This window comes from Lathyrus oleraceus, chromosome 2 (assembly GCF_024323335.1).
Source record: "Lathyrus oleraceus cultivar Zhongwan6 chromosome 2, CAAS_Psat_ZW6_1.0, whole genome shotgun sequence".
Taxonomy (NCBI): Eukaryota; Viridiplantae; Streptophyta; class Magnoliopsida; order Fabales; family Fabaceae; genus Lathyrus; species Lathyrus oleraceus.
The window spans coordinates 290,981,752-290,993,440 of record NC_066580.1 but is presented as its reverse complement, the minus strand read 5'-3'; the positions used below and the strand labels follow the sequence as shown (position 1 = coordinate 290,993,440).

At 40.5% G+C, this 11,689-nt stretch overlaps 1 non-coding gene across 1 annotated transcript; it reads left to right on the top strand.

Moving 5' to 3' along the window:
- The first annotated feature begins 4,293 nt into the window (after positions 1 to 4,293).
- On the top strand, positions 4,294 to 4,399 carry LOC127124721 (small nucleolar RNA R71). The gene has a single exon (XR_007804184.1). It is a non-coding gene; the product is annotated as a small nucleolar RNA R71 (small nucleolar RNA).
- The last annotated feature ends 7,290 nt before the right edge of the window (positions 4,400 to 11,689 follow it).

Sequence of the window (11,689 nt, the reverse complement as noted above, 5' to 3'; positions counted from 1 at the left end):
GTGACGCTCGTCACACCTTGTGTGGCGCTCGTCGCAGGCTCAGCGCCCATGGCTTGTAGTTTGGGCTGGGCTTTAGTGAAATTGCTTCTCTTCATTCCTTTTCGCACCTCCTTTTCTTCCTTTTTCACTTATGCTTCAAATAAGCTACCTGAGATAAATAGAAGGAAAAATACCCAGTAGTATTGAATAAAATGAAATAAATTGAAGCGAATAATAATATAATTTAATTAAATCGAGTCCAAAAATTTGATATTATTTCATGTTATCAGAAAACAACCACTTAGTGTTTGAATGAACGAAACAGAAACAGTATATCACATATACCGTACTTTGCATTAGGATTACTTATATCATATATAAGTTGATCGGTCTCAATTGCGTAACATATGGACGATCGATGTATCGCTGCTTCACCATACTAATGTCGGTTCCGAAGCATATTCAACATCAATCATCCAACTCGTACACTCATAATGCCAAATTTAATTACCCGTTTAATTAATTGATTCATTCTGTCTTTTAATCATATTAATACAGAAATTAAACAGTTATCCGAGTCATGGTTTCGTAAGTGGCTCTGATACCACTGATGGAGAATTGCGATCCAAAACGCAGCGGAAATTAAAATTTTCTCCTTTAGAGATCCTTAGGAATGGTCATGATCAGTGATAGAATATTTACCTCTTGTGACGATTGAAACCTTTGGTGCAGATCTCTTGTGACGATCAAAACCTTTGGTGCAGATCCACGGAGCGATCACGAACGTTGAACGATGACAACGTCTCTACTCAGTCCACACGAACGGATTCCTTCAATCACAATGCTAGCTGGTACGAATGAAGGCTTTGAGTGAGAGAGAGAGAGAGAGAAAAAAAACAAAAATAATGCAACCGCAATGAATGCTTCTGCACAAGGGTTCTATTTATAGAACCACTTGTGTGGGCTTCAAGCTAAAAAGCCCACTTAAGTGTATTTTGGCCCATATCTTATAATATGCCCAAAATCACTTAAGCTCATGGTACCTTACCATATTTCGTATTCTACTCAAGTACACCGTACCTTACGATGTTATATAATTCACTTAAGGGCACCGTACCTTACGGTATTCCTTAGTTACTCTATCTCTCATCAATCCGTCCTTTGTGTGTGACCCTGTAGGTTTCCGTGACGTTGGCAATTATATTAAATCATGCATTTAACATAATAAACAGTGAGCGGTATCTAGCAGCACATCACTGCTACCCAAGACACGAAAATGTCATGTGATCTGACAAAACCTTCTATGATAATACTTATGTGTATAATTACCCTTTTGCCCTTATGTCTATATTGAACACAAGGCATAGACCGTGTCATCCTTGTCCAGTTCAATATTGGGCCCATAGACATTTATCCTGTTATGCAGGATGGGAGAATTCCATTTAGGTCACTCATGTCCCTCAGCATGCTTCGTGGAGTACCCATCAACTATCTTTATGGTTATCCAGTTACGGACAACGTTTGATCAGCAATAAAGCACTTGACTCTACATCTAGGGTCCATAGTGGTTTCAGGTCGAAGAGTGGTATACACCATTATCACCATGAGAATAACTTATGACACTTTGCATAATTTTCTATATAGTATTCTCATAGCGGGTCAATCCGGTATAAATATTACTCTTAATATTCATACTTATGTTTAAGACTTGATAACACCTTATCCATGATCCATGAGATGTGATCATCAGTCTATATACATAATAGTCTTAATGCTTTAATGTCATCCCACTTCACAATAAAGCTCGACTACGGATACTTTAAGAATAGTGTCCTTATGTTTAATGTGATCTCATGATTAAGTCATACTTGATACATTAAACAGACTAGCTATTCTAGGGACTTTATTAAACAAACGTAATAAAGAAAAATCCTTTTATTATTAATAAATAATTCGATACAAGTACCAAAAGTATTGGCCTCTAGGGCTTACACCAACAGCTCCAACATCTGGTCTATAAATGGTAAAGGGAAATGATCCTTCCTGGTTGCTTTATTTAATTTTCTATAATCCATACACATCCTTCATCCTCCTTCTAAATGTTTTGCTACATGTTCGCCTTTATCGTTCTGCACGACCGTGATGTCTCCCTTTTTAGGTACTACATGCACAGGGCTCACCCACTTACTATCCGAGATCTGATAGATTATACCTGCCTCAAGTAACTTAAGAACTTTCTTTTTAACAACATCACTCATTATAGGGTTTATTCTTCTCTGATGTTCCCTGGAGGGTTTTGAATCTTCTTCGAGCAAAATCTGATGCATGCATACAAATGGGCTTATACCTTTCAGGTCAGAGATATTATATCCTAGGGCTGAGGGATATCTTCGTAAAACGTCTAAAAGTTGGTTCGTTTCCTCTTGGCTCAAGGTAGCACTGACTATAATTGGACGGTTCATCTTTTCATTGAGGTACTCATATCTCAGATTCTTTGGCAGTTCCTTAAGTTCTAAGGTTGGTTTCTTAGGGCATGGCATAGGATCTGGGGTAAGGGATAAACATTCGTAAAGGTTATCATCGATGTAGGGTTTCTTAAAGTCATCATCTTCCATTATGAGAGTTGATGGTAACTTAATTGTTTTTATAATTTCTTCTTCTTCTAATTCTCTAACACATTCATCAATGATATCTAAGGCATAACACGTGTCTCCCATCATAGGTGCCATAATAAATTTCGAAAGTATAAATTCTATTTTCTCGTCACCTACCTCAAAGGTCAACTTTCCTCTCTTGACATCTATTATGGCTCCTGCAGTCGATAAGAATGGTCTACCTAGAAGGATTGGTATATCATTGTCCTCTTTGATGTCCATGACAACAAAATCAGTAGGGATAAATAACTGACCTATCCTAACAGGAACATCTTCTAAGATGCCTATCGGATACTTAATAGATCTATCGGCTAACTGAAGTGACATCTTAGTGGGTTGTAATTCTCCTAAGTTTAACCTCTCACAAACTGCTAAAGGCATTAAGCTCACACTAGCTCCTAAGTCTAAAAAAGCTTTTTCGATGACATGACTTCCCAAAAGATAAGGAATGGAGAAATTTCCAGGATCTTTATCCTTTCTGGCTAAATTATTCTCGAAAATAGCATTACATTCCAAAGGCTTCGGATCGTCAAGTCTACGTTTGTTGGTAAGGATGTCTTTGAGGAACTTTGCATAAGAAGGTATTTGGGTGATGGCTTCTATGAAAGGGATTTCTACATGAAGGTTTTCTATAACTTAAATAAATTTTTGATACGGTTTATTGATCTGGGTTTGTTTGAGTCTTTGCGGATATGGTATAGGTGGTTTATATGGCGGGGGTGGTACGTAAGTTTTATCTTTAGGTTCTTCTCCTTTTTCTCGACCTTCCTGGTTTTCAGATTCCTCTGGTTCCTTTACTTTGTCCATGGGTTTGGTACATTCCTTAGAAGTTTTGGGTTCACTCAATCTAGGGTTTGGTGGCTCATCATAAGCGTTCCCACTTCGTAGGGTAATGGCATTGGCTTGTCCTCTCAGATTTTATTGAGGTTGTCCAGGGAACTGTCCTCCAGGTGTGGTCTGAGGGGCTTGGTTTAAAGCTACCTGAGAGATCTGGGTTTCAAGCATCTTAGTATGAGTAACTATTTGGTCAACCTTGGTTCCTAACTGAGTAATCAATTCGTTAACATGAATGTTTTGGTTCATGAACTCCTTGTTTTGTTGGGTTTGAGCGGTGATAAAATTTTCCATAATTTTCTCAAAGCTCGGCTTTGGTGGCACAGGTTGCATAGGTTGATTTGATCTTGGGGCTTGATAACTAGGTCTCGGAGGTGCATTATTTTGGATTGGGTTATTGTTTTTATAGTAGAAGTTCGGGTGATTCCTCCATCCAGGTTTATAGGTATTCGAATATGGGTTCCCTTGGGTGTAGTTCACTTGCTCAGAGTGGGTTTCGTTTAATAGACTGCATTCTGCAGATTGGTGTCCTTTGGTTCCACATATCTCACAATCCGATGAAACTGCGGCTACAGTATTCGGGTTTATGCACATATGCTCGACCTTAAGGGCTAATGCGTCCATTTTAGCTTGCATCATGTATATAGAGCTTAGTTCATGCACTCCTCCTTGGGCTTCCTTCTTCTCAACTGTCACTCGTTCGATGAGGGCACTAGCTTCAGGATAAGGTTTGTTCATCCGAGCACCGCCTGCGGCAGCGTCGATGGTCATCTTGGTGTTATAGTGAAGTCCATTATAGAAGGTTTGAATTATTAACCAATTTTCTAAACCATGATTGGGCATGCTCATAACAACTCTTTATATCTCTCCCAAGCTTCGAACAACGATTCTCCTTGGTTTTGGATAAATCTAGTTATATGGTTTTGAAGAACGACGGTCTTACTTGGGGGAAAATGTCTAGCAAGAAATACTCTTCTAAGGTTATCCTAAGTCGTAATAGAATTGGGTGGAAGGGAATCTAACCATGATAGGGCTTTGTCTCTGAGGGAAAAAGGGAATAATCTTAAACATATTGCCTCAGGAGAAGCTCCATTGGTTTTAAAAGTGTCTGCTAATTGAAGAAATATTTTTAAATGTTGGTTTGGGTTCTCAGTAGCGAGACCTGCGAATTGTCTCTGTTGCACTAGTTGCAACAGGGATGGTTTAAGTTCGAAATTATTAGCTGGGATGGTTGGGTTTACTATACTAGAAATAGGTTCTTCGTTGGATGGTTGAGCGAAGTCCTTAAGAGGTATTTGGTTTTGATCTTCGGCCATAGCTCTCTTAATTCTATGAAGGAATAAACGTGCGCGAGCGTAACGTTCAAGTTCCGCCAGAGGGTGTACTAAGCTTAAACTTCCGGTGCTGCGAGTTCTTCGCATTGACCGGCGGGAAATAGCCTAAGTCTAAACGATATAACAACAGGTAAATGAAATTTGACGAAATTGGTCCCCGGCAACGGCGCCAAAAACTTGATGCGTGTTTTTCGCAAGTATACGAACGCGTCAGAGTAATATAAAAGATTGTCGAATCCACAGAGACCAAGTGTCAATCTATCGTTATCTATTGTTATGGTGTTTATCAAAGGCAATCAAAATAGGTATTTTTAGAGTGTGCAATGAAAAGTAAAGTATTGAATAAAGTTCAATTAATAAAGACAGGGTCGAATGTAATTCACATAATCAATTAATAATCCAAGTACTTGCTAATAGAACTACTTATGGGCAATGTTTCCTACTTTGAAAAGAACCAATTTAACGGGAACTGTCGCTTTCGCGTATTCAGAACCGAGTTGTACTCCCTAATCAAACCCTCCTATTGTCACTTATAAAAAGGCGTGCATTGCGTTAGAGTAGTAAACCTATTTTTAAGAAATATAGTATCTTGACTAAGTTGAAAAGTATTTTAACCTGGATTTCTTAACCAAAAGAGGTTCTCACGAACCAGACTCTAAACTTATAAATCCGTCCGAAAATAGTTTTAAAATCTCTTTTCTTCTTAAATTAAGACTCCTAATGAACTAAACAAAGCGCTTTCGCTGTTTTTGAAATAGTTAAAAACAATTAAGTTTAAATAGACGTTGGACGGCTTTCGATCTTACCCAACGGAAATTAAGTGCGGGAAAACTTAAGTTGAAAGTTAAAATAGCCCTTAAGTGTTTCTACGAACAATTGTATGGATTATCAGTTCAATTATGATCCTTACATTCTAACCTTTTAGATTTAGTTAGACATGGTAAAGTAAAAGTGCATTAATTTAAATAAAAGTAGTGCGAGTGCGGAAAATAAACAAAAGTAGTGCGAGTGCGGGAAATAAATAAAGTAAAGCGAGTGCGGAAAATAAAATAAAGTAAAGCGAGTGCGGGAAATAAATAAAGTAAGGCGAGTGCGAGAAATAAATAAAGTAAAGCGAGTGCGGGAAAATAAAATAGATAAAGGCAAAGTAATAAAAAACTGCTCCAATTGGAGGGTTGAATAAAATGCAAAGCGGAAATGAAAATGGCGGCAGGATTAACTTCCTTCCAAAGTGCTTCAAACTCGATTACAGACTCGAACACAGACTTGATTACACAATTGTGGTAACACCCCAATGCGAAGCGATTACCACTTTAGAATACTGAATATATGCCTAAGTGAAACAAAGTTTGCTCTAAGTTTGCCTCTGCTCTAAGTTTGGATCTTCTTCTGCTCTAAGTTTGGATGATTGAAAAAGTGATTTCGAGTCTCTATTTATAGGAGAGTAAAATGATGGAAATGACAAGGATGCCCTTCAACTTGAAAATGGGAGGGAAAACTTTTCCTCTTGTGGCGCCCGCCACAAGGCCATGGCGCCCGCCACAAGGCCAATCTGAGGCGCCTTAGTGGAAGTAGTGGGGGACGTGGCAATTGAGGGAAGTTAAGCTAGGACACGTCATGGCAGGGTCTATGGCGTCAGCCACAGTGGGAGCCACAAGTACAAAATGCTGATTTTTAAGGTTTTTAGCTCTTTTTCACTCCTTTTCTCGATCGGGACTCCGATTAAAGTAAAAACCTGAAAACAAAGAGAAACATAGTAATAACACAACAAAATGACAATAAAACTATTAAAATGCATGCGAAATTGGAGTCGAAAATACGGTGAATTTCAGTGTTATCAGTGAACATGGGGATGCGTTTGGAAGAAGGAGTCAGGGAAGGGCGCTTGACCAGAGAAGAAGGCTCTTCTACCAAGCGGTATGGGACGTTTGGGAAGAAGAAAGATGGTGAGGCACATGCTGTGACCTCCCATGTGAAATCCAGAAGACCCTCAATGAGAAGGAAGACTGTGCGTCCTGCCGGTAACCAGCACCAGGTGGCTCATATAACACCTATTTTCAGAGATAACCAGCAGTATCAGCATCACAACAATAATCAGCAACAACAACATCCGCAATATCAACAACAACAGCACCGTCCTCAACAGCAGGCCTACCAGCCTCGAAACAGTAATCAAGCTAGCACAAGTTACGAGAGGAAAAGGGTCACCTTCGATCCTATTCCGATGACATATGCAGAATTATATCCCTCATTGATAGAGATGAAGTTAATTACTCCACGAGACCCACCGGCTATACCTACCAACCCCCAGTGGTGGTATAAGCCTGAATTATATTGTGTTTATCATTCCAGTGCTCCCGGACATGACGTGGAAAATTGCTACCCTTTGAAGACCAAGGTTCAAGACCTTGTGAGATGTGGTATTTTGTGTTTCGAGGACGTAGGTCCTAATGTAAAGAAGAACCCATTGGCCGAGCATGGGAAATTTGTCAACATGGTCCAGGGCTGCCTTGGCAAGTACAAGGTCAAATATGTCAGTCATATTCGACAATCTCTGGTCGAGATGCATAGACTACTATGTGATTATAGTCATTACGAGCACGACCACGATAGATGTCGAGTCTGTTCTGTCAACCAAAGAGGTTGTCGCCAGGTGCGCAAGGATATTCAAGAAATGCTGGATGAAGGAGTCATTGAGATCCTTCAAAACAGAAATGTTGACGAAGATGCTGATGAAGTCAACGTAATTTCTCCAGTATTCTGGATCCCCGAGCCTGTTATCATCAAGTATGATGGTAGCAAGCAAAGGGCTTCTCCTGCTTTGACTATTAAGCCAGCTGGCCCTACACCGTATTCTTCTGAGAAGGCGGTTCCCTATCGCTACAATGTTGTAGCATTGGAGAATAGGAAAGAGGTGCCCATGCCCTCTTCATCTGTTGTTAATATTGCCGACGTCAGCGGCCTGACCCGCAGCGGTCGTGTTTTCTCGGCCCCGCCGAAGCCGTAAGTTGATGTTCAAAGGAATGATACTGCTGATTATGTTGAACGCCCGGTTTGGAATGTTGTGAACGCACTGAATCCGGCACTTGTTGTTAAACCTGCCTCTACATTGAAAACTTCTGTCTCTGTTGGCCCGAGTGGCAATGCGAAAGAAGACTGTGATGAGATGCTGAGGCTCATCAAGAGAAGTGAGTACAACGTTGTAGATCAGCTTCTACAGACGCCATCCAAAATCTCTATACTATCCTTGCTGATGAATTCTGAACCACACCGAGAAGCTCTGCAGAAGGTGTTGGATGTGGCGTATGTGGATCACGGCGTCACAATTGAACAATTCGACAGTATTGTTGCAAACATCACCGCTTGTAACAATTTAAGCTTTTGTGATGCTGATCTCCCTGAGGAGGGAAGAGACCACAACCTAGCATTACACATATCTATGAGATGCAAAGATGACGCCATGTCCAATATGCTGGTGGACACTGGGTCAACATTGAATGTGTTGCCGAAGTCCACTCTTGCAAAGTTATCATATCAGGGGCCTCCTATGAGGCAGAGTTGGGTAGTAGTTAAAGCTTTCGATGGGTCTCGCAAAACTGTGATTGGAGAGGTTGATCTCCCAGTCAAAATCGGACCAAGTGATTTCCAGATTACCTTCCAGGTTATGGACATTCACCCATCGTATAGTTGTCTCTTAGGCAGACCATGGATTCACGAGACAGGCGTCGTGACATCCACCATACACCAGAAACTGAAGTTTGTGAAGAATAAGAAGCTGGTGGTGGTAGGGGGAGAAAAGGCTCTCCTGGTTAGCCATTTGTCTTCCTTCTCTTATATAGATGCTGAGGATGAAGTTGGAACACCGTTCCAAGCTTTATCTATTGCTGAGCCTATTAAGAAGGGAACTTCTTTGTTTGCTTCCTATAAAGGTGCAAAGTTGGCCATTGAGCATGGTGCGACTGCTGGATTGGGGCAAATGATTAAGTTAGAAGACAACAAATCCTGGGCTGGAATAGGTTATTCTTCTGGTGTCTTTAACAAACAAGGGATGTTCAAGAGTGATGGATTCATCCACACCGGTCAAGATGAAGAGGTTGCTGCCATTTTGGAAGAGGATGAAGAGGATTCTGGCAACTTCATCATCCCTGGAGGGGTCTGCAATAATTGGGTCATTGTTGATATTCCAACAGTTATCCATAAGTCAAAGTAATGTTCATTGTGTTTGAAAACCCTTCTCCCATGCCAAAAGGAGAAGTGATGACATTGTTGGCGCATAAATACAATGATATTTTCATTCAATAAATTCATGTTAAATGTTTGTTTTTCCAATTATTTTCCCTTTTTGCTTTAGCATGAAATTGGTGATCACATAAAACCCTAAAAAATAAGAATAAAAAATCAATCTTTTCATCTGCATAATGATTTGCCTTGTTTGAATTCTAAAATCTTTTGTATCCAAAATCATTATGCAGGTTGATCAAACCCATTGAACATAATAATCCAACACCATCTCCCAACTTTGAATTCCCTGTATTTGAGGCGGAAGAGGATGATGTTGAAGAGATTCCTGACGAGATTACCCGTCTACTTGAGCATGAAGAGAAGATCATTCAGTCGTATCTTGAGAATCTGGAAACAGTCAACTTGGGGTCTGAAGATTGTGTGCGAGAAGTGAAGATTGGGGCACTCCTAGAAGAGTCCGTTAAGAAGGGTTGATTGAGTTGCTACGAGAATATGTCGACGTCTTTGCCTGGTCATATGAAGACATGCCTGGTCTAGATACTGATATCGTGCAACATTTCCTGCCTTTGAAGCCTGAGTGCGTGCCTGTGAAGTAGAAGCTCAGAAGAACTCATCCTGATATGGCAGTGAAGATTAAAGAGGAAGTTCAGAAGCAAATTGATGCAGGGTTTCTGGTGACTTCTACATATCCTCAATGGGTGGCCAATATTGTGCATGTGCCTAAGAAAGATGGAAAAGTCTGAATGTGTGTGGACTACCGTGACTTGAATAAAGCTAGTCCGAAAGATGATTTTCCTCTACCACATATTGATATGTTGGTAGACAATACAACTAAATTCAATGTCTTTTCCTTTATGGACGGATTTTCCGGTTATAACCAGATTAAAATGGCACCCGAGGATATGGAGAAGACAATATTCATCACACCTAGGGGAACATTCTGTTATCGAGTGATGCCCTTCGGTTTGAAGAACGCCGGAGCCACGTATCAACGAGCTATTCCTACCTTGTTTCATGATATGATGCACAAAGAGATCGAGGTATATGTTGATGATATGATTGCGAAGTCAAGAACGGAAGTTGAACATGTAAAGCACTTGTTGAAGCTTTTTCAGCGATTGAGGAAGTATAAGCTTCGTCTGAATCCGAACAAGTGTACCTTTGGAGTCTGTTCCGGCAAGTTATTGAGCTTTATTGTCAACGAAAGAGGTATTGAGGTTGATCCTGCAAAGGTCAAAGCAATACAAGAGATGCCTGCGCCCAAAACTGAGAAGCAAGTTCGAGGTTTTCTTGGCCTCTTGAACTATATTTCCAAATTCATATCCCACATGACTGCCACATGTGCGCCGATATTCAAGCTCCTTCGGAAAGATCAGTCTCATGATTGGACCGAGGATTGCCAAAAGGCCTTTGACAGTATTAAAGAGTATTTGTCTGAGCCTCCGATTCTGTCTCCGCCTGTGGAAGGGAGACCGTTGATTATTTATCTGACAGTTCTTGAAGACTCAATGGGTTGTGTCCTTGGTCAGCAAGACGAATAAGGAAAGAAACAACATGTTATCTACTACCTGAGTAAGAAGTTCACTGATTGTGAGTCTCGATACTCAATGCTTGAGAAAACATGTTGTGCTTTGGCTTGGGCTGCTAAGCGCTTACGCCAGTATATGTTGAATCATACGACTTGGTTGATATCCAAAATGGATCCAATCAAGTATATCTTTGAGAAGCCTGCTTTAACTGGGAGGATTGCCCGTTGGCAGATGTTGTTATCTGAGTATGATATTGAGTATCGAGTTTAGAAAGCGATTAAGGGTAGTATCTTGGCTGACCACTTGGCACATCAACCAATTAAGGATTATCAGTCAGTTCAGTATGATTTCCCAGATGAGGAAATTCTGTATTTGAAAATGAAAGATTGCGATGAGCCTACGCTTGATGAAGGGCCAGAGCCTGGTTCCCGATGGAGCATAGTGTTTGATGGCGCTGTAAATCAATATGGAAATGGTATTGGGGAAGTAATTATTACTCCTTAGGACACACATTTTCCTTTTACAGCAAGGCTAACTTTCAAATGCACGAATAATATGGCAGTGTATGAGGCCTGTATTATGGGATTGGAAGAATGTATTGATCTTAGGATCAAGCATCTTGATGTTTATGGTGATTCGGCCCTCGTTGTTAATCAGATTAAGGGTGAATGGGAAACGAATCAGCCTGGCCTCATCCCATATAGAGATTATGCGAGGAGGATTTCAACATTCTTTACTGAGGTTGACTTCCATCGTATTCCTCGAGATGAGAATCGGATGGCAGATGCTCTTGCTACACTTGCTTCGATGATTGTAGTTAGACTTTGGAATGAAGTTCCCAATATCACTGTGATGCGCTTGGACAGACCAACTCATGTATTTGCAGTAGAGGAGGTGCAAGATGACAAGCCATGGTATTAAGACATCAAGTGCTTTCTTCAGAGCCAGATTTACCCGCCTGGGGCATCTGTGAAAGATAGAAAGACTTTAAGGAGATTATCAGACAGATTTATGCGGACAAGATTCATATTCCCCCGACACTTCTGAATGTGATTTCATCACCATGGCATTTCTCTATATGGGTAATTGACATGATTGGCATGATAGAGCCGAAAGC